Source organism: Elephas maximus, chromosome 1, assembly GCF_024166365.1.
Source record: "Elephas maximus indicus isolate mEleMax1 chromosome 1, mEleMax1 primary haplotype, whole genome shotgun sequence".
Lineage (NCBI taxonomy): Eukaryota > Metazoa > Chordata > Mammalia > Proboscidea > Elephantidae > Elephas > Elephas maximus.
Genome location: NC_064819.1, coordinates 96,740,510 through 96,764,911, shown reverse-complemented (window position 1 = coordinate 96,764,911; position 24,402 = coordinate 96,740,510). Strand labels below are relative to the sequence as shown.

Sequence of the window (24,402 nt, the reverse complement as noted above, 5' to 3'; positions counted from 1 at the left end):
ATACCACACACGCCACTGCACATACCACTGCACATACCACACACACCACTGCACATACCACACACGCCACTGCACATACCACACATGCCACTGCACATACCACACATGCCACTGCACATACCACCGCACATACCACACACGCCACTGCACATACCACACACGCCACTGCAATACCACACAATACCACGGCACATACCACACACACCACTGCACATACCACACATGCCACTGCACATACCACACACATGCCACTGCAATACCACACTACCACTGCACATACCACACACGCCACTACACATACCACACATGCCATTGCACATACCACACATGCCACTGCACATACCACACACATACCACTGCACATACTACACATGCCACTGCAATACCACACATACCACTGCACATACCACACACACCACTGCACATACCACACACACCACTGCACATACCACACATGCTGCTGCACATACCACACATATGCCACTGCACATGCCACACACATGCCACCACACATACCACACACATCACTGCACATAGCATACACATGCACAGAGGCACACATACCACAAAACACCCCCCACACATATACCACGCACAGTCCATGCCACACACATGCACACATACACACACACACACACACCTGCACTCACCACACCTACTCACACATACCATGTACATACTCAAGTGCACAGAACTCATCTATTCCTAGGGTTTTAATTAGCAAATAAACACTGATGACTCCTAGATTTGTGTCTCTGGTCCGGTCCTCCCTCCAGCTCCACACTCCAATCTCTGTGACTAGGTGAGCCCCAATGAACCGTGCCTCCTGATATTCCTGCGCTTGCGTTGTCCGCTACTGTCCTACTCTCCAACCTGGGCTAGCTCTAACTATGAGGTAGAAGCGGTGCCACGTAACCTTGTAGGCTGAGCTATCAGAAGAAGCCTTGCAGCTCTCACCTGGGTCTTGCAGACTGCTCACTCTTGGGCCGCTCCTCGGAATCCAGCCTGCATGCCATAAAGCCCAAACCACAAGGAGAGGCCACACACAAATGGTGCTGCTGACAGAGCCTCTGAGTGCCTAGTCAGCACCAACTGGCAGCCACGGAGGGAGCCGTCTTGGACGTTCAGCCCAGTCGAGCCTTCAGACGACTTCAGCCTAGTCACCATCTGACTGCAACCTTACAGGAGACCCTTAGTTAGAAATGCCTAGTTGAACCCAGAAGCCCCACAAAACCATGAGAGAGAATTCTTGTGTGAAGCCACTAAGTTCTGGGGTGGTTGGCAGTGGATAAACACAAGGTGAGCCCAGGTAAGTCTTAAGGCAGAATAGCCCAGGCTATGAAGACTCCCAGTTATCACACTACTGTCAGGGTGTCTTGTGGGACCGCTGTCAGGGGGTAGGGTGGGGTTGTCAGGGTGCAGGGTGGGGTTTCTCCCGCAGAGAATCAACAGTCACTCATCTTGGGCACAAATGGGTTCTGGCAAAGGAAAGAGGGCTTGGGACCAGGTCTTGGGCTAGGACTTTTAGGACTAGATCCAGATGCAGATAACAGGGAATCCTCAAATAGCGGTTGATCATGATGGAAATATGTTTCTCACTAGGACGATGACCAGAATAGGTAGTTGAGACTGATAAGGCCCTCTGGTGTCAGGCCCAGGATCCAGAGCTGCTGCTTTGCAAATTTCAGGGGTGCCATTTCTGGAACACACATAGAATACAATGTGAAGGGTGACCCTTGGAGTTGAACAATGTAGGGTACTGCCAGGCTTCTATCTTGTTCCACTGTGTGTGGCTTCCATTCCCAAGATCACCCCTCCCCACCATGATCCAAGGTGGCTGTTGGAGCTCCAACCATTACATCTGCCTTCCAATTGCCAGGAAGGAAGAAGGACGTAGATCACATCTCCTCCCTTTAAAAATACTTTTTGGAAATGACATGTGACACTTCCACTTATACCCCATTAGCCAGGACTTAGTCACGTGACCGCATTCCCCAGCAAGGAAGGTTGGAAAATGTAACAGTTATTCTGGATGGGGACCTGCCCAGCTGCAAATATGGGGTTCATAGAGGAGAGTGGATTTGGGGGACACTAGCAGACTCTGAAGGAGCCCTAGTGGTGCAGTGGTTAAGTACTCAGCTGCTAACCAAAAGGTTGGCGGTTCAAACCCACTCAGTGGCTCCAACGGAGAAAGATGTGGCAGTCTGCTTCTGTAAAGACTGTTGTTAGGTGCCATTGAGTTGGTTTTGACTCATAGTGTCATGGACTGAATTATGTTCCCCCCAAAATGTGTGTATCAACTTGGTTAGGCCATGGTTCCCAGTACTGTGTAGTTGTCCTCCATTTTGTGATTGTAATTTTATGTGGAGAGGATTAGGGTGGGATTGTAACACCAGCCTTACTCAGGTCACCTCCCTGATCCAAGGTAAAGGGAGTTTCCCTGGGGTGTGACCTGCACCACTTTTTATCTCTGAAGTGGTAAAGTCAGGAAAGATGTGCATTAGGGTTGTATCCTTCCACCATATCTGTTCAATCTGTATGATGAGCAAATAATCTGAGAAGGGGACTGACCTCATACCACCACGAAAGTTGGGGACCTCATACGACCAAGAAAGCAGCGCCCGGAGCAGAGTGCATCCTTTGGACCTGGGGTCCCTGTGCCTGAGAAGCTCCTCGACCATGGGAAGATTGAGGACAAGGACCTTCCTCCAGAGCCAACAGTGAGAGAAAGTGTTCCCCTGGAGCTGACTCCCTGAATTTGGACTTTTGGGCTACTTTACTGTGAGGAAATAAACTCTTTGTTAAAGCCATCCACTTGTGGTATTTCTATTATAGCAGCACTAGATGACTAAGACCCTACGTACATAGTGACCCTGTGTACAACAGAACAAAGCACTGCCCGGTCCTGCACTACCTTTACAATTGTTGTTATGCTTAAGCCAATTGTTGCAGCCATTGTGTCAATCCTTTTCCTTGAGGGTCTTCCTCTTTTTCACTGACCCTCTACTTTGCCAAACATGACGTCCCTTTCCGGGGACTGATCCCTCCTGATAACATATCCAAAGTATGTGAGACATAGGAGCAGTCTGGCTGTACTTCTTCCAAGACAGATTTGTTCGTTGTTTTGACAGTCCGTGGTATATTCAATATTCTTCACCAATGCTATCACTCAAAGGCGTCAATTCATTTCAGTCTTCTTTATTCATTGTCCAGCTTTCACATGCATATGAGGCTTGAAAATATCATGGCTTGGGTCAGGCACACCTTAGTCTTCAAGGTGACATCTTCGCTTTCCAATTTAAAGAGGTCTTTTGCAGCAGATTTGCCCAATGCAATGCACCTTTTGATTTCTTGACTGCTGCTTCCGTGGTTGTTGATTGTGGATCCAAGAGAATGAAATCTTTGACAACTTCAATCTTTTCTCCGTTTTTCATGATGTTGCTCATTGGTCCAGTTGTGATGATTTTTGTTTTCTTTATGTCCAGGTGCAATCCATACTGAAGGCTGTGGTCTTTGATCTTCATCAGTATTTCAAGTCTTCTTCACTTTCAGCAAGCAAGGTTGTGTCATCTGCATAACGTAAGTTGTTAATGAGTCTTCCTCCAATCCTGATCTTACATTCTTCTTCATTTAGTCCAGCTTCTCGGATTATTTGCTCAGCATACAGATTGAAAAGATATGGCGAAAGGATACAACCCTAATGCACATCTTTCCTGACTTTAAACCACACTGTATCCCCCTGTTCTGTTCAAACGACTACCTCTTGATCTATGTGAAGTTTCCTCAAGAGCACAATTAAGTGTTCTGGAATTCCTATTCTTCACAATGTCATCCATAATTTGTTACGATCTGCACAGTTGAATGCCTTTGCATAGTCAATAAAACACAGGTAAATGTCTTTCTGGTATTCTCTGCTTTCAGCCAGGATCCATCTGACTTCAGCAAAGATTACACCCTTGGGAACTTTGTGGGGCAGTTCTACTCTATCCTATAGGGTTGCTATGAGTCAGAATCAACTCTATGGCAACAGATTTGTGTTGTTGTTGTTGCTGTTAGCAGACTGCATTGTCTGGTGTCTTAGGCTGGATTCTCTAGAGAAGCAAAACCAGGAAAGCATATAAATATATATAGAGAGAGATTTATATCAAGGAAACAGCTTACTCAGTTATAGAGGCTGGAACATCCTGGTCAGGATAGAGGCTTCTCCTGATTCCTGTAGCTGCGGGGGCTGATGAACCCAAGATTGGCAGGCAAGACAGCAAGTAAGCTGCTGGCTCAAGTCCCAAGAACCAGAGGTCGGATGGACAGGATCCAGCTGCAGGATCCAGAGAGAGAAAAAGTTCACGGGCCTTGCCAGAATGCCTGCTTATATTCGACGCAGGCCACATGCCCAAGGCTACTCACAGCAGATCCCATCATGGAGGTGATTACATTATATCAAATCTCATCATGAAAGTGATCAAGACATCATAAGACTGCCAAACCACTGAGAATTGTGGCCCAGCCAAGCTGACATACAACCTTAACCATCACATCTGGTAAGGGGCACCCTTGCCTTCTGGGTCCATGGATCACTTTGGCCCAGACACCAAGGTATGGAGGGGTGGGAGATTAGAGGCCCGTGGCCATGTAGAAGCAAGCAGAGGGTGAGTGGTGAGGCTGAGAGTAATGCAGGGAACTGGCCTCAGGAGAGACCCTTTGGTGTGATCACGTTGTTGAATTATTCCCACACTTTCAGGGACTTGTTGAAAGCCACAGCTTGGGCCCCACAGGAAAGTGGGGAATCAGGGCCTATCCCATGCTAGGAACAAGACAGATGAGGAAGGATAGTGGTCCCTCCCTAAGGTCAGCACCAGGCCAAGGGGCCCAGAGGACTTGTCCTGAGGACATCCTGGCCCAGCACCCTGGGTCCTCCTAGAAACAGGCAGCTGTTCCAAGAGTCTCATCTTCTCCCATCTGCCACAGGACCTGTGGGTTCCCTCCTCAGGCGTCTCCAGCCCAGTGTGTTGGAAACAGAACACCTCTCCGCCTCCCTCTTTTCTCCTCACTCAAACCCGCTGCCCTAGTCTTCTCCAGTGTGGTCAGCTGTTTGTGCCTAAGCCCAAGCCAGACCCTAGAGACATACTAGGCTCCTTTACTTCTCAGTCACCAAGCTGGCCTCTCTACCCTTTAACATTGCTCACTGCTGTACTTTCTTCTCCCTCTGCCTCCCCAGCCTCCCCCAGGCAGCTTCCCCTCAGGCTCTTATAATCCTCCCGGGTTACTGAAATCACATTGAAATAACTTGTCCCTTCCTGTGGTCTTGCCTTACTCTAACCTGATGAACTGTCTGGCTGTCCTCCCCAGCCCAGCTGAATTGCTGGGAGTGGGGGAGCGCTGTCCTCCTCACACCTGCTACTTCCGGCCCCTTCAACTCAGGTTCTTGACATACATTATTGCTAATCCTCAGACCCTCCCGTGACTGGGGTGCAGTTTCTCCCCATTTTACCCCAAAGGAGACAAACTCTGAAAGGTTAAGAAACTTGCCCCAAATCCCAGAGGCAGAGTCAGGACTTGAACCCAGGTTGTCTCCTCCGGCTGTTCCCTGAGTGGCCAACCTCCATTCTGGTCCCATACATCCTAATCTCTCATGCACACCATCACATATATCCCACGGAACGTGCCATCCTACTCTTGGGGCGTCATTCTCTTTGATGACTCATTTTCATCATCTCGCAGATAGCTCAGTGTAAAGAATCTTATCAATTTCTTATAACAGAATCAGCAACTCTAGCTAACTAAGCTTTTACCCTTTTCTGGCCTCAGGGCCTTCACACTTGCTGTTGCTCTGCCCCCTCTCTGCCCTGCTGGGAGCCCCACCATTCACTGCCTAGGGGGCTCCTTCTCATCTGGTAGGTCTCAGTTGAAATGTCACTGCCCCAGAGAATGTAAAATGGTGACACTTTGGAAAATGGTTTGGCAGTTTCTTAAAAAAACTAAACATAAATGAACCACATGACCCAGCAATTCCACTCCTAGGAATCTACCCAAGAGAAATGAAAACACACACTCACACAAAGACTAGCCTGTGAATGCTCATAGCAGCATTATTCATAATTGCCAAGAGTTGGCAACAACCTCAACGTGCATCAGTTGGTGAATAAACGAATAAAATGTGGTATATTCAGTACTATGGAATACTATTCAGCAACAAAATGAAGTATTGATACATTCAACAACATGGACCTCAAAAACAGGATAAGTGAAAGAAGCCAGACACAAGAGACTGGATACTGTATGATTCCGTTTATAGGAAATGCCGAGAAACAAAGTAGAGTAGTTGCCCACAACTGCGGGTGGGGGTGGAGATTAGCCGCATGTGGACATAAGGGATCTTACTGAGGTGACGAGAATGTTCTCAAATTGGATCACGGTGATGGCTGCACAACTTGGTAAATTTAGTTAAAATCATTGTATATTTTAAATGAGTGAATTTCATGACATAAAAACTCAATAAAGCTGTAAAAGGTATTTCTTAAAAAGCAGTAACTTCCCCAGCCTTCTCTGACACCCGTTTCTCGTCCTCATTTAAAGGGATCCTCTGTCGCTGTTTCACAGACCCCTCTACTTTCCCATTATGGGGCGAGGGACAGTTGGAAACTGTACATTTGTGGGGTAATCTCTCCGATGTGAATCTCCTCCTCTAGACTGGAGCCTCCATGGGGGACTACATATGTAGTTTTTCAACATTTATTGAGATGTAATTTACATATCATACAATTCACCCATTTAAAGTGTATAATTCAATGATTTTTAGGATTCTCAGGCATGTGGCACTATGACCACAGTCAATTTGTATCACCTTGAAAAGAAGCCTTGTACACTCTAGCAATCACCCCCTTGTCCTCTCTTTCTCCTACCCCCAGCCCTTAGCAACAGCTAATCTACTTTGTCTTTACGAGTTTGCCTAGCCTGGGCTTTTCATACAAATGGAATCATGTAGGGTCTCTTGTGTCTAGCTTCTTTCAGTCTGCAAAATGTTTTTGAGGTTCATTCATGTCATACGTAGCATGGATCAGCACTTCATTCTTTTTTAGGGATGAATACTATTCCACTGTATGGATATACCACTTTTTATCCATTCATTAGTTGCTGGACTCTCCCACACCCCAACCCATTCTCTCAGGGCCTAGATGCGTACTGTGCTACCATTCCTTTAAAAAGTGCTCGTGTCACCAGAGGAAACCAATCAGCAGTGTTTCTAACTTTTGGCTATTAGAAATAATGCTGCTATAAATATTCATGTATAAGTTTTTGTGTAGACATTATGTTTTCCTTTTGGGTATATACCTGCGTTGGAATCGCTGGGTCACACGATAGCTCTATGTTAGACTGCTTGAGGAACTGCCACACTGTTTTCCCAAGTGTCTATACCATTTTACACTCCCCCAAGTAGTGTATGAGGGTTCCAATTTCTCCACACCCTGGCCAACACTGAATTTTTATTCTAACCATCTTAGCGGGTGTGAAGTGATATCCCATTGTGCTTTAAATTTGCATTTCCCTGATGACTAACGAAGTCAAGCATCTTTTTATAGGCTTATTGGTCATTCATGTATCTTTCTTGGAGAAATGTCTATTTAGGTCCTTTGATCATTTTAAAAATTGGGTTGTCTTTTTGTTATGTGTTTACAAGCAGATGAGTTATAAGAGTTCTTTATACATTCTAGATAAAAGTCCCTTCTCAGATATATGATTTACAAATATTTTCTCCCCATCTGTGGGTTGTCTATTCGCTTCCTGGATAGTGTTCTTTGAAGCACAAACGTTTTCAATTTTGATGAAGTCCAATTTATTTTTCATTTTTTTGCTCATTCTTTTGATTTTGTTAATGTGTTACTGATTGTCTCTTCCCCAAAATGTGTGTTGATTCCTGGCCCTTCTACCTGTGAATGGGATGCTGTTTGGAAATAGGGTTTTTCTTTTATGTTAATAAGGTCATACCAGTGTAGGGTAGAGCCTAAACCTAATCTCTTCAGAGTTATAAAAAGGCTAGAATAGACACAGACACACGGGAGGGAAGACAGATGCCAAGGAGCACCAAGGATTCCCAGCAGAGACCAGAAACTAAGAGAGAGGCTCATAGAAGGAACTGGCATGGAGGAGATCTGATTTGTGCTTTTTTAGTCTCCAGACTGTGAGGAAATTAATTTCTGTTCTTTACAGATACCCACTTGTAGCATTTCTGTTATGGCAGCATTATGTAGCTAAGACAATATCTAAGAATCCGTTGCCAAATCCAAGGTCATGAAGATTTACCCCTACGTTTTCTTCTAAGAGTTTTATAATTTTAGCTCTTACATTTAGGTCTTTGATCCATTTCGAGTTAATCTTTTATGTGGTGTGTGGTAGGGGTCCAACTTTATTCTTTTGCATGTGATTATCCAGTTGTCTCATTTGTTGGAGAGACAATTATTTTCCCCGTTGAATGAACTTGGCTCACCTATTGAAATCAATTGACCATAGACACATGGCTTTATTTCTGGATTCTCAACTGTATTCCATTGATCTATAAGTCTATCTTTATGCCAGCACCACATTATCTTAATTACTTTTCCTTTTCTTCATCACCACATTGCCTGGAACACTGTAGTTCAAATATTTGTTGGATGTTTGAAGCTCAACGATGAACGACTAATAAAAAAAAAAAAAAGTTAGGTTTATTAAGCTTGCTGTAGCAAGGGAGAACACACCCCAGAGAATCTCCAGAGTATCTCAAAAGGAAGAGTATGAGACAAACCTCTTAGAGAGTTTGGATTGGTATCAAGTGATTCCACAGAGAGCTTGGGGAAGCAGGGGCCGGTCCAGGGTTGGGTGCTACTGAGAAGTGGGGCAATATGGTGACTGTTGTTAGTTCCCACCGAGTCAACTCTGACTCACGGTTTTATCTAAGAGGCAGGAGAATTAAAGTGTGGCTAGAGTTGTCACTGGCCAAGAAGCACTGACCACTCAAAGAACGAGGCTATTCCTTTTGTGGTCCTGGAGTGGCCTTGTCTGCGTGCTGTTCTGAGCATGGTCTCCATTCCTTTGGGAATGTCTTAGCCTGATTGTTAGCAGGAATGTTTTTCACTTTCTGAGAATAAACAAATGCTGTGGCCCCTGCTATGGAAGAACTGGAGATTCAGTAGGCCAAGGCTGACCCCACCTATCTCATGACATCCATTTGGATGCTCGTTTTAGGAGCCAACACACGGATGGGGGGCAGGTAGGGCAGGTAGGTGCCCTCAGTGTGCGATAGCCAGAACTGAGACCACTAACTTACCATTCAGCTGAGGCCAGTCATTTCCCTTTCCTGGGCATCAGTTTCCTCATCTGTAAAATACGGAGATGGGACAGGATGGTGTCTGGTCCTCCTTCCAGTTCTTTAGTCCATGAGCTAGCTGTCTTCTTGTGCTATTTCAGAGCCAGGGAAACCACTGCTGATTAAATGCCATCATGTCACCAGCCTCCCACCATCCACACTCACGCCCATCATACCGCCTCCACCCCACAGCTGACTCACCAGCCTGAAGTCCCTCATTCAGCAATTCCCAGGCACTTGGATTTTATATCTTGAAAAAATTTCAAAAAATATTTTTGGGACCAACATAAGGTTGCCAATATTTTGTTTTGTTAAAGAAGATGCTAAAAATAGTAAGCACCACCGTTACAAGCACTGCTTCATAAAAGGAAGGATAATAAAATAAAAAATAAAATAAAATATAGGCTAAATTAAAATAAAGAGAATGTTCTCAAATTACTGGTGTTCCCCTCATTTCTTGGACAACAGTGAATGGTCCTGCTGGAATGAACAATTGCTCTTCTTCCCTGGGTTTGGGAATGGCTGCTCTATCTTATGGGTTTGAGTCTTAATAAGATGCAAATACTGCGAGAAGGCCAGCCTCAGCTATTCACAACAGAGTGATGGGGCTTGGGGTGGGGGGTGGGGAGGGGGGTGGCAGTAGGGTCTGGAATTGCTCAGAGCTAGGCTCTGAACACCAGGTCTCTGCATGGCAGGGGCCACAGCATAACCCCAGAGGGAAGGATCAGCACCCACAACCCCAGGGGCCATCTCCATGGCTTCCCTAATTTTGAGGTTAGAAATGAAACGAGGGCTTGGTAGATGGCGTTTGTTAACTAGTAAAGCTCTAATTAGGAAAAGACTGACCTAAACAATCTCCCCTATGGCCTTGAAGCTGAGCCCTTTGAACACCTCCCTGGCTGACACCTCCTACTTCTAGCCATTTCCACCTCATATGTTTGCCCAGAGCCTATGAGAAATACTGTGTGCGTGCATGCGTGCGTGCGTGCGTGTGTGCGTGCGTGTGTGTGTGTGTGTGTGTGAGATTCCAGTATCCTCCACAGGAGCTTTTTGTGGGAGGGAGTAAAAAGTGGAGGGTAAGTTGTTCACCCCCAGAACACTGTTGTGGGCCCTTTTTATTTATTTATTTAATTCTTTTGGGTCACAGATCCTTGGGTTCTGTCTGTCTGGACTGTGAGGAGCTGCATTCAAAGAGGGGACTCTCCCACACCCCAACCCATTCTCTCAGGGCCTAGATGCGTACTGTGCTACCATTCCTTTAAAAAGTGCTCGTGTCACCAGAGGAAACCAATCAGCAGACAATGGGAGGATCTACTTTGGGGCCTGACCACTATTTGTGCCAATAAAGTAAGAGTCTTTGGGAAAAATCCAAGAGTGACAGCCTCCTGGGGGGAACATGGGGCAAGGCTGTTTAAAGGGATAGTGCCACAGATGGGCCACTCAGGGGGTGTGAGAGTCCAGAGCCACTGAACTGACCAACACATCCCCAAAGTGGCTGCTGTCCCCCGATGATAATTTGCTGGGGAAGAGTGATTTATCTGTCTAATTGGGCTTTTATTTGCATTTTAAATCATGCTCTTTGCTAAACTAATGGACCCCCTATTTATAGATGACTTCAATACAAAGTGACTACTAATTACTACAATTAATATCACGTTAAGGGCTTGCCAGCCAACTTCACGGCAACTTGTATCGCCTACTCATTTTCAATTAAGGCACATTGACAGGGAGAATACGTGGTTATTAAGAGAGGGCCCAGGGGTGTAATTATTGCTCATGAAGGTCATTAAGCAACTCCCCTGCCAGGATGGCACCTTGGTGCCTGGGGACTGGGGGCCCAGATCCGTGTCCTACCTGGGGACCATAAAGGCTGGGCACCCCAGGCTGCTGGGCAGGTGGGGAGCCTGGCTCTGAGCTGCCGGGAGGTGGAGCTGATAATGCCGGGATGGCTTGGGGCTCACAGGACAGGCAGGCAGGAAGGCAGGGGCGCCGGCCCTCCCTTTCCTGAAGATAGCACTTTGTGTCAGCCACCAGAGAGCTGATGGGAGAACTGCAGCCTCCCTCCAGCAGCTTTTGGCATGCATTGTGGTGGCCTCCCCTGGGACAGGCAGGAGGCTGGCAGCAGGGACGCAGGGATGAGGGGATGAGAGTCCAGAGGAGAGACAGATGTGAAAGCAGACCTGGCACAATGCACTGTGAGGGCTGTGTGTGAGGGCTGAAGCCTGGGGCAGTCAAGGATAGGAGACTGCTCTGGGGCTGGGAGAAGGCCAAGCTCCAAATGCTGGGACGCTTTAAAGGAGGACGAGGAGGCCTCAAAAGTGCAGGAAAAGCCAACAGAGAAGAGGAAGAGCGGGGGTGGCGGTCACAGAAGTGAGGGGAAGTGAGCACTTCAAGACACAGGGCAAGGGCACTCTTGGGACTGTCCATTGATTCCTCTTCTCGACCCAGTGGCCACAGCCTGCCTGCCACGAACAAGTTATAGGCTGGTGGCTCCAAGGCCCAGTCTTTACCTTCCCAGGGGCCAAGCAGGGGAAGGCCAGGCAACATGTGGGATATGGGGCCAAGACATCACGGTGGGGGTAGGGACCAGGACAGGTGATAAGAAGCCCCTGGCAGCAGTGTGCTGGCTGGACCTAGCTCCTGGGAGCTGATCTCACTTTCCCCCGACTTTGCCTTCAGGGGCTTCATGTTTGCAGCTGGGAATTGGCCACCGTGGAAGGTTTCAGACCACAGAAATCTGTAAGTACAAACCAGGGCTATTCCCCTTGGAGAGCCGGTTGTTAAACATTTTCCAGCGCACCCCCGTCCCGGGTCAGCTGCAGGCAGGGTGCCCTCAGGACTGCAGTGTAGGGCCTTCTCCCAAGTCATTTCCTTAGCACTGGGCATGTGTACATGCTTCCTTCCTCTGGCCTCAGCCTTCAAAGACCCCCCTCACCAGACCAGCACCCCACCCTCACTGGTTGCCTCATCGGGGAAATGGGGGCCAGCTGCGCCTTGATGGGCAAGTGGGCTCTGGAGAGCTGAGAGGTGAGGGTGGGCACTGGGCCCTTGGGGGGAAAGATGTTCAGAGGCAGGCAGCCAGGAGCCAGGTCCCTGCAGCCGCCATTGCTCGCAGAAGCTTCCACCCACTACCCTACACTGACAAATCTTCCCTCCCCAGGCTCTGTCCTCTGTCTTCTGCCCTTACCACCTCCATTGCCTCGGTCCTTGGCTTTTTTTTTTTTTCCTCTTTCGAAATCTCTTCGAGCAGCTTCTGAAACAATCCCTCCTCTGCTGCTCTCCACGTGGTGGGTGTCTTGGTCATCTAGTGCTGCTGTAACAGAAATACCACAAGTGGATGGCTTTAACAAAGAGAGATTTATTTCTTCACAGTAAAGTAGGCTAAAAGTCCAAATGCAGGGTGTCAGCTCCAGGGGAAGGCTTTCTGTCTCTGTTGGCCTTCTCATCAGTCTTGCCCTGGTGGAGGAGCTTCTCAGGCACAGGGACCCTGGGTCCAAAGGACACACTCTGCTCCTGGTGCTACTTTCTTGGTGGTATGAGGTCCCCCGTCTCTCTGCCTGCTTCTCTCTTTTATATCTCAAGAGATTGCCGCAAGACACAGTCCAATCTTGTAGGTTGAGTCTTGCCTCACTAGCACAATTGCCACCTATCCTCTCCCATTAACATCATAGAGGCAGGATTTATAACATATAGGAAAATCACACAACACCAGGAATCACAGCCCAGCTCACATTTTTCGGGGGACATTATTCAATCCATGACAGTGGGTTTTTCATCAGCGTTAGTGGAGGGAAGGAAGGAGTAGGGAGGAATTAGGGTGCTGTGTATTGGGATCAAGTTTGCCTGCACAAAAATGATAATGGCTTCAATAATACAGAAGTTTCTCTCTCACCTTAACGTAGGAAATCCAGGGCTGGTTCTTGGTGGTGCTGTGGCTCTCTGGTTGCTCTGCCAATCTCAACATGTGACTTCCACCTCACGGTCCAAGATGACAGCCACTACTTCTGTCTGCCTTCCAGCCAGGGGGAGGAGGAAAGGGCAGAAAGAGGAGCACACCCATTCCTTTGAGGCACTTCTGGAATCCACACCTAACAAGTGTTTGTATGGCCAGTCACCCGGCTGAGAGGGAAGATGTGGAACTGTGCAGCCAGGTGTCCAACACAAAAGCAGGGCTGTTACTAAGAAAGGAGGCGGGCTGGAGCTGGAGGGACAAAAGTAGAGTCTGCCTCATGGTGGCAAGTCTGTCATGTGGGTGACTCCTAGATAGCATGATCAGTGCTGGTGACAGTTGTGGTACGATGGATCTCCATGGTCTCGTGACTCCCACACAATGATTGGGTGGGACTATGCAAATAACAGTTTTGTGGCCCACCAAGGGGATTACATAGCTTGCCAATAATGCCAATAAGGTGCATGGCACCCTTGTAGGGGTGGGACCATGCAAATAAGGTGAATGGAACCCTAACGAAGGGATTGGTCAGTTTTGTCATCCTGCTAGCCTTAAAATGAGCCATCTCAGAGGTGGAAAGGGAGACCACACTACCACCAAGAAAGAAGAGCTAGGAGTGGACCACGTCCTTTGGACTCGGTATCCCTGTGCTAAGAACCTCCTAGACCCAGGAGACAGAAAGAGAGAGCTGTTACACCTGAGACGGCAAGAAGTAGCGGAAGAGGAATGGCAGCAGCAGAGGTTGCAGAACCAGGAGACCAGCAGGAGACGGCACTGTGGGCTTCCTGACCTAGAGAGAGAGGAAGTTGAGTGCCTTCAGGCAGGAGGCTTGCTGGCAGAGTGGGGTGCCTTCGGGTAGTTGTTGGTAGAGTTAGGCTTGCTGACCCATGGTGCTAGAGAGCTGAGCACCTTTGGGCCAAGGCTTATTGGCAGAGTGGGGTGCCTCTGGGCATTTATTGGCAGAGCTAAAGAGCTTCGTAACACTTGCCCAAGCAGGGCAAGGGCCAAGAGGCCGAGGGGCCAAGGGCCAGAGGGAAGCGTGCCCGTGGGCACAGCTGAGAAGCTGCTATCCTGATCAAAGAACTGTGTCCTGAGTTGTTCCTAATTCTGAATTGTAACCTGCTACTTCCCTAATAAATCCTATAATCATGAGTATTGTCTGTGAGTTCCGTGTGGCCATTGCAACAAATTATCAAACCCAGTAGAGAAGTAGAGAGTGCCGTGGAAGGGGTGGCTGGTGTCAGAATTGGTAAAAAGATTGGAGAAAGGAGGTATGTCTGACCTCCACCTCATAGGAATCAGCCTTGGGCTGCTGATAATGATTCTCTTTCCTTCCCCATGTGAAGGTAGACAAGGAGGTCAGACGCCCACTCGCTGCCATTTTTACAAAGGTGGACAGACTCCCTATCAGAGAGAGAACCACCCCAACCTGCTGCCAGTTGCTGCGCCCATAGTCCCAGCTTTGGGCAGCTGGAAGCACCAGCCCGCCTGGCTGCTGTTCTGGCTCCCACTTCCTGTACCCAAGAAATGGCCTTCCTGTACTCATAGAGGAACTTCCTCTGCCACTAGGTCCAGCAGTGGTCCCACAAAAGCAGCACTTCCCTGGAAGGGGACTTCAGAAAGCCTAACTTAAGGTGGTCAGGGAGTGTACTGTGGGGGGCTTGCCTTCCTCCCTCCTCATCAGGAAGCCCTCCCAGGTGAGCATTGTGTGAGTCGGTAGGGAGAGGGAGAATTGCAGAGCCTCCCTTGTAGAGCACTGGGTCCCCAAGGAGCACACAAGATGCTGGGAACATCATAAAGACCAGGGCAGGGGGAGCAGGAGAAAAGTCTGCCGTTGTGTGCGCTGGGTCTTGTGCCAGTTACTCCTCTCCCACTGTAACTTTCCTTCAGGAAACTAAAATTTTCTTGGCTGAGACCTGAGGGACTGCGGGTATGATTAGAGGTGTCAGAATCCAAGAACCTGGGAGCCAGGCAGACATCGCCTCCTTACCATGCCACCAAGACTCTCCCTCACCTCCCCAGGGCTGGGGACTCGGCATTCTCACCTGGTCCTCCTCAGAGCTGAAGAACATCCAACTACAACAGGAGTTCACAATGGAGGACGCCAAGGGGACGTGGTAGCCTTCCCCAGGGTGCTGCTGAGGGTGGCCAGGGAGGAGATCAGGAAGGAGGTAGGGTAACCATGGGCCTCAAGTGGAGAAGAGGAGGAGGGTAGGAAGGTGATATGAGGGAAGGGCATTTCAGACCCACGGGATTAAGACTAACACAAGCACAGAGACCATGGAGGGGCAGGGATAGAGGCCAGCATATTGGTGGGACTAGAGGCATGGGGCTGGGTGGGGATCTTGGGGTGGAGTGGTAGGTTAGGGCCATCTGTATTGAATGTACCCTAAATCCAATTATAATTGATCCATTTTTATTGAGTACTTGCTATGCATCAGGCATTACACTCAGAATCTGAAATGCTTTATCCTATTTTTCCCTCAGACTGTGGCCAACCCTCCAGCTACCCCATGAGAGACATGCTATCCTCATTATACAGGGGAGGGAACCAGGCTCAGAGGGGTCTCAGCTGCAAGTAAGGGGGCTGCCACTCAACTGCTGCCAAGTCACCCGCTAAGCTGGAAGGCTCATGAAACCCAAATGCAGTGGGGGACAATGGGGAACCCCAGAGGGCAGGGAGTCACACTGCCCAGAGGGGTGCACCCCAGCCCTGCAGAGGGAGAGCCTAGGACTCTCTCCCCAGGTTGAGTCCCTCCAGGCTGCTCACCCTCTCCTCTCCAAGTGTAACTTTTCTCCAGGCCCAGCCCGGCCTCCCCCTGGATACCTGGCTCCCTTTCCTCCCCAATTCTCCAAGCAGCCCTCTCCAGCCATCTGCCTTCAGGGGCCTCCATGAATTATGGATCATGGGCTGAGCAGACAGAGCCGCACTGGCTCTGCGGGGTGGCTCTAGACCTGGCCAGGTAGGCTCCCCTGGGCTCCTGATGCCCTTCTATTTCCCTCTACCTTCCTTGCAGATGAAACATGTCCCTTGTTCACCTTGCCTGCCCACCCACTCGTCCAGAAGTGGGGCTTTGAGGCTGCGGAGACAGGCTGTGTATCTGGGAGGCGGAGAGGGGTTCGTACCAAAACCCCATTGCTGTCGAGTTGTGTCTGTCTCACAGTGCCACCAGGGCTCCTGAGGGGCACATAGTAGGCACTAAATGTTACTTATTCATCCCACCTTTCTCTTCCCCACCATAGCCCAAAGTGCTCTGTGAAAATTTCTGGACACCCACAAAAATCTTTAAACAACAATCTCATTTTATGACAGTTCAAACGAACGCAAAATTTTAATTTTTTCTCACATTTCTTTCTCAAGTGCCAGCAGAAACCATGTTTACTACGTGGTTATGACGCTGAAAGAGGGTTTTGGTGCCCATGATGCTGGGGGCCTGGGATTTTGGGCATGCTGATGTGAGGACTATGGCATTGCATGGTTAGCCTAGTCTCAGCCAGGCTTTCACATCAACACCCCCTTGCTGAGGCCTTCCCAGACCGTTTCACTCACCGATTCTGTGCCACCAAAAAGTAACCTCACGTTCACCTCCATACCTGGGTCCCTCCTCTTTCTCTCCATCAGCCTTCCTGACCTCATTGGGTCCTCTGGGCCTCAGGACCTGCCTAACGCTCCAGCCTCGTGGCCATATCCCCATACCCATCAAATCAATATCTTAATGCCCCAACCCTCCAGCTACCCACGGAGCCACCTTCGGAGCCTATCCCGAAGTGCTGGTCATTGCTGGGGAATCCTGCATCCTGGGAGGCAGGTCAACCTTCCCCCTCTACCGGGTAGGCTTTTAGTTAGCCCCTAATTAGCCCTGGACAGAGCCTACTCAGTCCCAGCCTGTACTCGAAGCCCCTAGGGCCTTTCCAGCTCCCCACCCTCTTAGCAGAGACCACATCTCCTATTTCAAATCAGATCACCAGCCTCCCTAGAGACCCCCATCTCCCCCATCTCCATCCTCTACCTCTCCATTGGCCCTGTGACCACCACCATTTAAAAGCCCTGAGGTCTCCCTCTCCCCAGTGGGAGTGCCACATTCAGTCCCCGCAGGAACCAGAGCCAGGCTCTGCCCTGTCGTCTCCCGCCAGCCTCCAGACCCCACAGTGACCTAGGTAATTAGGCCAGAACCTACAGTTCCCTCTGCCTGTCTGCTCTCCCCATGACACCCTGGGGCCCCTCCTCCTCCCAGGCCTGCCTCCCCCTGCAGCTCTGCCAAAGCACCCTTGGGCTTTATTTCCTTCATTGCACCCACAGCCCTTGGAGGTCATACCATTTGTTCTGCATTTCTTTGGTCCCCCACACCCACCCTCCCCACTGGTAGGTCAGCTCTAAGAAGGTGGATGCTTGTCTGTCTTGTCCACAGATGTATTCCCAAGGCCTTGGGCTCAAAAAATACTTGTTCAATGAATGAATGAATGAGTGAGAGTGAATAAATGATTATCACCCTCAATATACAGATAAGAAGCCCTTCCTGGCCCCTCAAGCCTTCCAGCAACCAGCGAGTACACCCTCGTTTTCTGTATGGAGCTCCCTTCCTGCCTCCATCTGTGCTCTGGCCTGGGAGGTCCTGCCCACCCACTCCAGTCTTGCCTAACCCCTGGAGCCTCTCATCCGTGAAGTTAACTGGGCTGTTTCCTCCCCACACTCCCTGCTATCGGGGACAGGGTTCTCAATAACAGCCCCTCAAGCTGGTTTATGAGAAATGGGATTTATTAAAAGATGCCCAGTAGTTCACACCCTCTCAGGACAGGCCAGTGGCCAGATGTGGAGGCTGCCCAGACAGACTAGTGCCCAGCCATGCCTTGGGTCTCACTCGTTAACCCTGGACCCCATCTTCTTGGCACCCAGGATACTCAGGGCTGGACTCCAGAAGCTCTACCCACCCTCACACCCCTGCCCCCAAGACTCAAAGGTCTCTCATCTTCTGCAAAATAGAACTTCCCAGACAGCCTTACAGCAACACTTCTGATGAAGGAAAATTCGTCCCAGGCTCCTTTAGGACCTGGTGATAGCAATTTTCTGGATTCATGCTTGGGATGGCTGAACTCGCAATAGCGGAAAATATCACCCTTCTCCCTAGGCAGGGAGCCTCGGTGTTATGCGCACTAGGGCCCACAGCAGGAGAACCAGTACCATGAGGCAGAGCTGTCTGCCCTTCACACATTCCTCAAAGAAGAGTCGGAAAGGTTCAAAGATACCACCACCACAGCCTTCTCTGCTACCCCAAACCTTACGTCCAGGTGTGGTCTTTCCACAATGGAGCCAGGATGCTGGCAGGGCTGGGGGACAAGAAGGCAGAGGGGGCCCAGGGGACAGGAGGCTGGGGGAGGGGAAGGGACTCCCAGTTGCCCACCCAAGGCTGACTGTGCCAGGACTGGAAGGTGGCCCCAAGAAAAAGCAAAAATATCCCTTGTCCTTCACCTGTTTCCCCAGTTGCCACTTGCAGGACTGCTTTGTCCCTGGCTGGATCTTCAGGCTGAACTGTTCAGAGCTTTTGTTGCAGATACCTGCTTGTCTTCCATCTGTACCTCAACAATCCCCAGGCCCCTTGAACCTAGCCTCTCTAATCAGACGTGGCCTCTTGACCCCATAACAGCCCCTCCCCGACATTTCTTCACTCGGTGAGGGCTACCACCACACACTGGGTTCCCAGGCTAACAGTCACTCTCTCTCTCCAATCGCCACCCCCACCTCCCCCTCTAAGTATGCCCCTTCATCAGTCTCCAAGCTTGTGGGGCCTGGTTCCGAAGTCTCTCTCCATCTCTGCCGTAGCTTCCTGAGCTCAGGCCTCTGTCGTCACTGGCCTTTATAACTGCAGTAGTCTCCTAACTGGCCCTCTGCCTTCAGCTGGCCTGCTGGCCAAGGCCTCTCTCAAGCCTTCAGGGATCCATCTCTGCCCACTCCTCTTCTAAGGGCCTCAAGGGCCCTGTGTGGCCAGGCTTGGCCACTGCTTTCCTCCTCAGCTGCAGTTCTTGATTTTCAACCCACTCTCTACACTCTAGCTGAATTCTTCTCAGTTCCTTAAGTATGCCTCCTGCTGCCATCCCTGACTCCTCCCCCTAGCTTGTTCCTGTTCATCCTTTAGGTCTTGGCTCTACTTTCCAGAAGTCTTCTCTGCTTGTGCCCCCTCCAGACAGGGACTCGTGTCTTCCCTCTATGTTCCCCAACACCGCGTGCTCCCACAAACTAAACTTCTCACACCACATTGCCCACTACGTGAGGGCAGAAACCTCTGCTAAATCCCCAGTAGGAGGCTAATAACTACTTCAGGCAGGAGCAAGAAAGTTGGGGAAGCCAAGCTCCACTCTCAACTTGAGGGGCCTTTGACAGGAGGATCTGGGAGGAGCTGGCTGAAGGAAGCAGCTGTGTCAGAACTGGCCCCTACACAGGCTTGCCCTTCTCCCTGGCCTTCGTCAGTGACTTTGCATAGTGATGGCTTACGAGGCAGTTCTGGCTGATGAGATGTAAGCAGAAGGTGCTAGATCTAAAAGGGGCCAGTCTGCCCCATCAGGCCTTCTGCCCCTTTCCCCAGGCATGCTGCCTAGAGGATTATCAGCACCTTATGACCACGAGGATGAACATGACATGCTAAGGATGGCAGAAAGGTAGATAGGACTCAGGTCCTGATGGCCTGGGCTCCTGCCTCATATGGCCTACCTCCATACTTCCTCTCCCTGTGGACATGGCCACTAAGCCTGGGCCACCAGGCAAGACCCTTAGAGAGACTCCCCAACCCTCCTCAGATGGTTGCCCACGAGAGGCCAGGCAGGGGCAGGGAATTGAGTGCATCCTCCACACTCACCTGTCCCATTACCCTGCTCAAGACCCCACTCCCTGCCAACCCCTATGCCTAAACCCCAGTCAGAATGGTCTCAGGCTCTTACAACATTTTGCTATTTTATTTTTTAACCATCTGTCTGAATTGAGACGCTTTTAGCCCTCCCTGATCTTGGAGGAGGGGTAAATATGCTGGTCTAATCTCTAACTCTGGTCTGGTCTGGCTCCCTACCCTCAGCTGTGGCTGCCATGGAAACCAGAGTCAGGTGCCCTCTACTCACATGGCTCATCCCCTCTTCCTGGAGAGTGGATTAGGAGACCCTGATGAGTCACTTTTCCCCTGATCCAGCCTCTAGGAATCATCTGGACCTCAGGGCTATGGGGGGCATGGGGAGGGAGCATCCAGGTCTAACCCCCTTGAGTTTGAGCCCAGCTGAACATGTTTGACTGATCCATAGTAGAATTTTGGGCCCAGCATCATCTTGCAGGATGCAGAAATTTCAGCCCAAGGCCAGGCAGGCCCCTGACACCGTCTGTGGGATCGGTCAGAATTAACACTTGGCTCTACGCTGCAGCACTAATGATCCCTGTAATCACCTTGGAAAGAGCCTGTGGTGAAAGGAGTTCCTTTATGTGGTATTTGCCTCGGTTCTTTGGAAAAACAGCTTAAGAGATTTTCCCCCTAAGCCCTGGGCAGTTACCCTTGCCTTTGTTCTTTAGAGAAGCAACTTGGGGCAGTGGGTAGTGGAGGTGTGGAGAAGGAAGCTCTCAGGTTGTTTTCTACCCCAGAGAGTTTATTACATGGATTCCCTAGGTTAACTAATATTTCTGGGTAAGCCATAATCGACTTGATATTTTGATACTTTTTGTCTGGCCCTAGACTGCAGGTTGCCCTGTGACTGGCATATTTTATGCACCTTGGAGGAATTGGTCAATTTGTTATTCCAATAGTGGCTTGAAAATCCATCCAATAGGTTTGAGTGACTCGAGGTCTGCCAAGGAGATTGGTCAGTCTGTGGTTCCACTGGGATAGCCATGCCTTGAAATTGTCAAGGAGTTTGCTTACAAAAATGGCCAACCCCAAAGAGGTTTTTTTAAAGAAGAAGGGAGAGAGAAAAGGCAAAGAGGGAACCTCAAGACCAAGAAGAGCCTGGAGTGGAGCAGTTTGGGCCCAGATTTCCTGTAAGAGGAACTTTTTGAAAGAGCTGTAATATGGGCCAAGGGCTGTAACACTGAAGATGGTGGGAAGCCCAGAAGGGGACCCCCAGTGGCAGAGCTGTCAGTGAGAGGCCTAGGAATGGAGCCTGGTGGCAGAGCTGACGGTGATGGCAGACAGCTGGGCCAATTGGCAGAGAAAAGGCTGATGGTGCAGAGGCCAAAGGTAGAGAGACTATCGTTGCAAGAGGGGGTGTGCACAGCCAAGAAGGGTCTGTATGCATGGTGGAGAGGAGCTGAAAGGGCTATCCTGGTTGGAAGCTGTCCTGACTGATGAAGTTGATCGTGTCCTGAGTTGTATCCTGTTATTTCCAAGTTGACCTGGATCTGAGTTGTTCACATTACTTCCAAGTGGATCCTGATCTCCAGTTGTAAGCTGTTAAGTCTTTAGTAAACCTTATAACTGTGAATATGGTCTGTGGTTTCTGTGTGGCCATTGCAATGAATTACCAAATCCAGCAGAGAAGTAGAGAGTGCCGTGGGGGTAATGGCTAGTGTCAGAAATGGTGAAAAAGTTGGAGACTGGAGGTATGTTTGACCTCTACCTCATGGGAACCAGCAGCTTTATGCTCATCCTGATTCTTGTCCCTCATGAATTTAGGCAATTCTTGATGCCTAAAGTATAAAAGCATTGCATGCCGTGACAACAATGGTGGCTGCAGGGGCAGGGCTGCAACATTTAACTGACACAGTTGGGCAGAAAAAATGAAATTTCTTTATTTAGACTGTAAGTTAAAAAACCAAACACCTGCTCCAATGCCCATCTGGTTTAAATGTTCATCTCATTTGATAATGGAAATAGTTTCTCCCAGGCCACCAATGTGACTGGCTCCTGTCTCCAGGACAGAGATCTTTGTCCAGCTGTGTGCAGGGTCTCAGCTCCCTCCTTTGGCTGGAGCAGCGCTCCTGCTGGCACTCAGTGGTGCCGTGACCCCTCACGCTGGGCAGCTCTGCAGCCAAATGGCCAGCCTCTTTAGGGTCCTGCCAATAGCACATGGGAACAAGGGCAGGTCAAGGAAACTAAAACTATACCACCCCCTCTTTCTGCCCACACAGGGTGGCCATGGGCAGGTCTGTCCTAGGTGGCCACAGGGCAGCTCACCCTCTGTTTTGACCTTACTAAGCTAGCAATGCTCTTTGTGCTGTGGAGCTGAAACCTGGAGGGGGGTTTTATCTCTTTTCCTCCCCAGGACCCCCTGGTGCAGACAAGGTCAGCCTTGCCTCTCCATTTCTAACTTGGATCTCACCTATGTAAAAATTCCATGGTCCGAAGGTCACCAAGCTTGGCCTTCAACATACTACAGAGAAGATTAAGGAACTTAGATACTCTTCTTTCAAAACAAAAGCCTAATTTGCTACATTCCGGAATTGTGGCTAATGCGTCGTCACATAATCAGAAACTGACAGTTTCCTCCATTGCCGCTCTCATTCTTTCGAGAACAAATCAGAACTCGCCTACCTTCCAACCTTAGTCATAATGTTGGGTCACCTCTCCATCTGGGTTTGATTCCTGGATTTGCTCCCTTGCTCCCAGATAGATTTTTGACATAGAAATTGGCTACTCCAACATGGTTGTTGGTATCGCCCTATCCCATGAAGATCCCACAGCTTCATCCCACCCCAAAACCACCCCCCGTCCCTGCTCTTGTGTATATCATCTTCCCCCAAAATTGAGCCTAGCAGAATACAAGTCTCCTGCAGAGGCCAAGGAGTCTCTGGCCATCCGGGCTGAGTTCAAGGCCTTAGAGTTCGAGGCCAGGCCAAATGATCAGAGGGGCCTGGCCACATGACTGTCCTAACTCACAGCCTTGCCATCACTCCTCCACACCTCCAAGTTCTTCTATCAGGGACAGTGCTTTAGTGCCCCTTCCACCCCAACATGGTCTCTTAGGAAGCAATTCTCATCCTCTTTCTGCTGTATCATTCTGCTAACAGGGCACTATAGTTCCCACTGTCAGGGTCCCAAGTGCTCATGGGTTCTGCTTTGGTGGCTCTTTTGAGCTAACCCTTAGCCCCCAGTCATGGATTGAATTGTGTCCCCCCAAAAAATACCTGTCAACTTAGCTGGGCCATGAGTCCCAGTATTGTATTATTGTCCACCATTTTATGTGATTTCCCTATGTGTTGTAAATCCTATCACTATGGTGAAATGAGATGGATTAGTGGCAGTTATACTGATGAGATATACAAGATCAGATAGTGTCTTAAGCCAATCTCTTTGAGATATAAAAGAGAGAAGCGAGCAGAGAGACAGGGGGACCTCCTACCACCGAGAAAGCAGTACTGGGAGCAGAGCGCATTCTTTGGGTCTGAGGTTTCTGCATTGAGATGCTCCCAGATCAAGGGAAGACTGATGACAAGGACCTTCCTCCAGAGCCAACAGAGAGAAAAAGCCTTCCCCTGTAGCCGGTGCCCTGAATTCGGACTTCTAGCTTACTGGACTGTGAGAGAATAAACTTCTCTTTGTTAAAGCCATCCACTTGGTATTTCTGTTACAGCAGCACTAGACGATTAAGACACCTCCCATCCTTTAAACTTTACTTGCTCTAACTTCCTAAACCTATGCATCTCCAGAAACCAGAACAATATTGATGTCACATCTCACAAAACTTAATCCCTAATCCTGACAAAAATGACATTCCCAAAACTACTGCAGCCAGATAACCCAGCTGGGATTCCACTACCCTTACCCAGGGGCACACACAAACCAGGTCATTGGGCAGGATCAGTCCCAAAGGTAGTCTCTCCTTTTGAAGGCCTGTAGTATGGGCATTCCAGCCTGGACATCTCCTCCCCCTGCCACCCACTGAGGGTTGCATTAGACCCTTCATAGGTCTGCTAGGATCTGTGGTGATCCCAGGGCTGCCAGGGAGGCTCAGTGACTGATATATGGATCCTGTCACTACTTCGATCATCTGAAGCTCACTGCCTCAGTTTCTACCATTTGGGACAGTTTGCCCAACTTTCCCTGAGGACCTCCTATGCTGCTTGAATTGGTTGATTCTGGCCTTCCATCTGGCCCCACTGACTTCCTTCTGTGGGTCCACGTGCAATATCCAGGATAAACCAGATCTC

The 24,402-nt window shown here is 49.5% G+C and overlaps 1 long non-coding RNA gene across 1 annotated transcript in view; it reads right to left on the bottom strand.

The window, feature by feature from the left end:
• Window positions 1-1,278: 1,278 nt before the first annotated feature.
• Window positions 1,279-24,402, bottom strand: part of LOC126070830 (uncharacterized) — a 47,515-nt gene continuing 24,391 nt past the window's right edge. The window contains exons 2-7 of the long non-coding RNA XR_007516323.1: window positions 13,233-13,428; window positions 12,528-12,653; window positions 9,302-9,432; window positions 8,483-8,673; window positions 4,162-4,315; window positions 1,279-1,699 (exon numbers count right to left, since the gene is read on the bottom strand). This is a non-coding gene — a long non-coding RNA (uncharacterized LOC126070830). The remainder of the gene's footprint in view (window positions 1,700-4,161; window positions 4,316-8,482; window positions 8,674-9,301; window positions 9,433-12,527; window positions 12,654-13,232; window positions 13,429-24,402) is intronic.